We start from the raw sequence: 6,223 nt of genomic DNA, 5'->3' as shown, positions 1-6,223 counted from the left end.
TTGTTTTCGCGAAGACGTCTCATGAGGCCTGGACCATCCTTGAGCGCACCTTTGCGGTGCAGTCTCAGGCCCGTGTCTCTGCACTCCGTCGTCAGCTTGGCGAGTGTCAGAAGCTTGACTCCACTGCCACCGAGTTCTACAATAAGGTCAAGGGCCTCGCCGACACGCTGGCCTCCATTGGACAGCCCCTCACCGACTCTGAGTTCAACTCGTTTATTGTCAATGGTCTTGATGAGGAGTATGATGCCTTAGTCGAGATCATCAATGAGCGGGGCAACTCGACACCCATGCTGGCACACGAGGTTTTCTCCCGCCTCCTTCTCACTGAGCAACGGGTCGAGACACGCCGCTCACGGGGCAATGGCTCCCTCTCGGCCAACGCTGCCACCAAGGGTGGTCGCTCCTCTTCATCATCCCGGGCTCCTTTGGGGCTGCCACCACCGCCCGCCTCGGCTCCTCCTCCTACGACATTACCGGGGGCTGGCGGTCCGCGTGTGTGTCAGCTTTGTGGCCGCGATGGGCACTGGGCCTCCAAGTGCCACAAGCTCTTCCAGCGAAGTTTCCTTGGTCTTGGCAATGACGGCAAGGATACACGCAACAATGCCCGTCAGGTCGCCATGGCTGATCGTCCGGCGCCGCAGAAGCAACAGGGACACACTCAGTCCTACTCCATCGATCCACACTGGTACATGGACTCTGGGGCGACAGAGCATCTGACCAGCGAGATGGGGAAGCTTCACACTCGTGAACCTTATCATGGCTCCGACAAGATCCACACCGCCAATGGAGAAGGTATGCACATCTCTCATATTGGTCAAGGATCTCTTCTCACTAGACATGCCATTAGGAGTCTTCAGCTTCGGAATGTTCTTCAAGTTCCTTCTGTGACATGTAATCTTCTTTCAGTTCCTAAACTCACACGTGATAATAATGTGCTTTGTGAATTTCACCCTTTTGATCTTTTTATTAAGGATCGGGGCATGAGGGACATTCTTCTTAGTGGGCGGTTGTGCCAGGGCCTCTACCGTCTGGAGCATCCTGGCGTCGCTCGCGTTTTCAGTGGAGTTCGGGTCTCTCCGTCACAGTGGCATGCTCGTCTTGGTCACCCGGCCACACCTATTGTTCGTCATATTTTGCGTCGTCATGAGCTTCCTAGCCTGTCTAGTAATAAAGATGTAGCAATGTGTGATGCTTGTCAGCCGGGGAAGAGTCATCAACTTCCTTTTTCGGAGTCCAGTCGTGTGGTGAAACATCCTTTAGAACTTGTGTTTTCAGATGTATGGGGTCCTGCTCAGACTTCTGTCAGTGGTCACAATTACTATATCAGTTTCATTGATGCTTATAGTCGCTTTACCTGGCTTTATCTTATCAAACGTAAATCTGATGTGTTTGACATTTTTGTTCAGTTTCAAAAACATGTTGAACGCCTTCTCAAGCACAAAATTGTCCATGTCCAGTCGGACTGGGGAGGTGAGTATCGCAACCTCAACTCCTTCTTTCAGTCGCTTGGGATAGCTCATCGTTTAGCATGTCCATATACACATCAGCAGAACGGTTCAGTAGAACGTAAGCATCGTCACATTGTTGAAGCTGGTCTTACCCTTTTGGCCCATGCATCTGTTCCGTTTCGGTTTTGGAGTGATGCTTTCACCACTGCATGCTTTCTCATAACCCGTACTCCCACTCGTGTTTTAAACATGAAGACTCCCATTGAGGTTCTCCTTAATGAACAACCTGATTATACCTTTTTTAAGGTTTTTGGGTGTGCTTGCTGGACGCATCTTCGTCCATATAACAAGCGCAAGCTTGAGTTCCGTTCCAAGAAGTATGTTTTTCTTGGCTATAGCTCTCTTCATAAAGGTTACAAATGTCTTCATGTTCCCACAAATCGTGTCTATATCTCTCGGGACGTCGTGTTTGATGAGCATGTTTTTCCCTTTGCCCAACTTCCTGTGTCCACTGCTGAACCACCACCTCTGCATTCATCCTCTGTTGCTTCTGACCAATTTGATGATGTTGCATACTCTCCTGTGCTGTTACCTAACCATGGTGCAGGAACCGGACGTGGGGCTCGCTTGGAGTTGTTGGAGGATTCACCATCATCATCGCCGCCCTCTGATGGGCACGTCGATCGCCCTATGTTGCATGGCATCGATTCGCGTGCCCATGCACGGTCGGCCGAGGAGCCCGTCGCGCCGAGCTTGTCCACTGCTCGGCCTGCTACGCCAGCGCTCGCCGAGTCTCCACTGGCTCGGCCCTCTACGCCGAAGTCGTCTACGGCTCGGCCCGTCACGCCGCCTTCGCCCGTGGCTCGGCCTGCGACACCGGCCTCGCCAGTGCCTTAGCCCACTATGCTGGACTCGCCCTCGGCTCGGTCCGTGACGCCGGCATCGCCAGCAGCCCCGTCTGCACCGCTGGCATCGCCTGTGGGCCAGGCTGCTACGCCAACTGCGCCTGAGGACACCGCGTCTGGCTCCTCGTCACCTGCGCTGGCTGACTCGTCTACATCGCCGTCCTCCAGTCCATTGCCGGCTGCTCCGTCGACCGCAGCGGCTCCTGTGTCCTGACCACATACACGCAGTCGCAGTGGCATTTTCAAACCTAAGGAACGTAAGGATGGTACTGTTGCTTGGATGGCTGCTTGTTTGGCTGCTGCTGTTGCGGATCCGTCCTCTAAGCCCCGCTCATATCAGGCTGCCATGCGCGTTCCTCATTGGCGACAGGCTATGGAGCAGGAGTTTCATGCTCTTCTTCGTAACAAGACTTGGACTCTCGTTCCTCCACCACCACGGGTAAATGTTATTGACTCCAAATGGGTATTCAAAGTGAAGAAGCATTCGGATGGATCTATTGAGCATTACAAAGCGCGCCTTGTTGCTCGAGGATTTCGGCAGCGCCATGGTCTTGACTATGAGGACACATTCAGTCCCGTCATCAAGCCTACCACCATTCGGCTTCTTCTTTCTCTTGCTGTTTCTTGTGGTTGGTCACTTCGTCAGCTTGATGTGGAGAATGCTTTTCTCCATGGATTCTTGGAGGAAGAGGTTTATATGAAACATCCGCCTGGTTTTTCTGATCCTGATCATCCTGATCATATCTGTCGTCTCACCAAAGCACTCTATGGTCTGAAGCAAGCTCCTCGTGCCTGGCATGCCCGCCTTGCCTCTGCCCTTCGTGCTCATGGGTTTGAGTCGTCCACTGCTGACTCTTCATTATTCCTTCTACAGAAGCCAGAAGTCACTATGTATCTTTTGGTATATGTCGATGATATTATCCTTGTCAGCTCTTCTCAGTATGCTGCTGATGCTCTTGTCTGCTCTCTTGGTGCTGATTTTGCGGTCAAAGATCTTGGGAAGTTTCACTACTTTCTTGGAGTTGAGGTCACTTCTCGTATTGATGGTCTTGTGCTTACGCAGAAGAAGTACTCCTTGGATTTGTTGCAGCGAGCTGGTATGCTGAAGTGCAAACCGACTACCACACCCATGTCGTCTACCGACAAGATCACAGCTGTTGATGGTGAGCTTCTGTCTCCTGCGGATGCCACAGAGTACAGGAGCATTGTTGGTGGGCTTCAGTACTTGACGATCACGAGACCAGATATCTCTTATGCTGTTAACAGGGTTTGTCAGTATCTTCAGGCTCCTCGAGACACTCATTGGGCTGCTGTTAAACGCATTCTTCGTTATGTTCAGTTCACGGTGACATTTGGGATGCATATTCGGCCGACTTCCTCTCGGGTTTTTTCGGCCTTCTCTGATGCAGATTGGGCTGGCAGTCCAGATGACAGGCGATCCACGGGGGGTTATGCAGTATTCTTTGGCCCTAATTTGATCGCATGGAGTGCTCGGAAACAGCCTACTATGTCGCGTAGCAGTACTGAAGCTGAGTACAAGGCTGTGGCTAATGCTACTGCAGAGATTATTTGGGTGCAGTCTTTGCTTCAGGAGTTGGGTTTGTCTCAACCACAGCCTCCTATTCTTTGGTGTGATAACATCGGTGCTACATACCTTTCTGTAAATCCAGTATTTCATGCCCGAACGAAACACATTGAAGTTGACTATCACTTTGTACGGGAACGTGTATCACAGAAGCAACTCCAGATCAAGTTCATCTCTTCTAAGGATCAACTTGCAGACATCTTCACTAAGCCTTTACCTCTACCACAGTTTGAGGCTTGTAGGCGCAATCTTACCCTTCTCAGTTCTTTAGAAAGTGGCTAAGATTGAGGGAGGGTGTTAGACTATGTATAGCTTCTGTATTTGTGTACGTATATTGTACCTATTGTAACACACCCATTATATATATGAGATAAGCCACCCCTAGAGGGTTGTGCTGGTTCCCCCAAAACTTATTGTCTCACACGCAGACGGGTGTTAAGCTGTCCCTGTCCGCTTGCATCTAGTTGGACCAAAGCTGACGGGAGATTCATGGTTGCTGCGATATATGGTCGTGCCTATATATAGCAGACGATGGAGCCCCTTCTCTTCTTACACCAAAACATCTACATCTCCCGCCTCTGCGAAGCTCAGGCCTCAGGCAATAGCAGCAGTACTGTCTTCCTAGGAAGCCAAGATATGCAGCAGCCACGTGATGCAGCCGGCACCGGCGGCGGCGGCGGGGGCTTCTCCTGGGTGTTCGTCCCGGTGATGTTCGTTTTGCTCACCTTCAACTCCATCATGGCGGTGTACCACTCCCAGGGCGACGCGGCGATGGTCGCCTTCGTCGCTACCTCCTACGCTAACCTGATTCTGCTCTTCTTCTGTCTCTGGCTCTACAAGAGGGCCACCCTCGGCTCCACCCGGAGGAATCGGCTCAAAGCGTCCGTGTGGGTGCTGACCACGATGCTCACCTTCGCCTTCGCCTACATGGTCATGGGCGTGGCCGGCCGCCTCACCCTCCCCGTGGCGCTGCTCGTTTGGTTCATCGCGGCGGGCACCGGGATGGGTGCCTTCTCGGCCTTCTTTGAGCAGGGCAGGTATGAAGTGCCGTCCTGACTTATCTTCCATGCTGTGGAGTCCTCGCAGGCCGCTCGTCCTTCGCGCACCGCCATGTTACATGTTCTTCAGCACCGCCACGATGCCCTGCTGTCTCACGCCGCTCGTCCACCACGCTGCTCCTGTCCTGCATGGTATGATGAGTTATTTTCATTCGCAAGTAACTGTGGCTAAAACTGCCTTTTTTTGTTTCTTTTGGCTGCAGAATCAACCCAGCACCGGGTGAACCCATGCTGCTGCCACCGGTGTAGCCCAAGCTCAGCCAGTTAGCCTCGCCTGAAAGAAGGTGACCGCGCGGTAGCGACCATCTTTTGGTCAACGCGAAAATCCTGACAACAAAATGCCCATGCATACATGCATCTACCCACTTGATCTTCAACTTCTTGGTTCACTTCGCACGGCAAATCCTACTCCAGAAGCTCCAAATGACTCCACAAAGTGATCAAATAATGCCTAAACCAGTAGAGAGAAAAACTTAGGAGCTAATCAAACAGAGCAAAAATAGCATGCATGCAAACGAAACCAACCAAAATGCATAGATCTAACCTTGGTCTATCTTTTTTTTCAACTACAACATCTTCTGAATCGCCCTTCCAACTGATCAAAATCGTGGTAAAAGTGGCTACGGCTCATACTCACATATGCTAAAACAACAGAGAATACATACTTAGGAGCAATCAAACCGAACAAAAATAGCAGGCATGCGAGCGAAAACCAACCGAAACGTATAGATCTTTCCTTGACCTATCTTTTCTTCAATTCCAATATCTTCTGAGTCATCCTTACAATTGATCAAAACCACGGTTAAAGTGGCTATGTTTCACACTTTCACATATATATGGTAAACAATAGAGAATACATACTCAGAAGCTATTCAAACAAAACAAAAGCATGCATGCGAATGAAACCAACCAAATTGATAGATCCTACCATGGTCTATCTTTTCTTCAACTACAACATCTTCTCAATCAGCCTTCAAATTGATCAAAATCGCAGTCAAAGAGACTATTTCGCACTTTCACATATGCTAACAACAGTGAGTGGCAATATACAATTGTTGGTTAAAGATGGAGTAGGAGTATGCATGTGTGGAGGTCAAATATATAGCTATGATTGCAAAGTCCACTGGAGTAATGCACTGAGATTATTGTACTCGTATTTAGAGGCCAATTGGTGTCACAACACTATTACTAGTAAGAAAAGGGAAGGTACCGTTGGATCGAGATCGC

This window comes from Triticum aestivum, chromosome 6B (genome assembly GCF_018294505.1).
Source record: "Triticum aestivum cultivar Chinese Spring chromosome 6B, IWGSC CS RefSeq v2.1, whole genome shotgun sequence".
Lineage (NCBI taxonomy): Eukaryota > Viridiplantae > Streptophyta > Magnoliopsida > Poales > Poaceae > Triticum > Triticum aestivum.
This window is presented reverse-complemented; position numbering follows the sequence as displayed.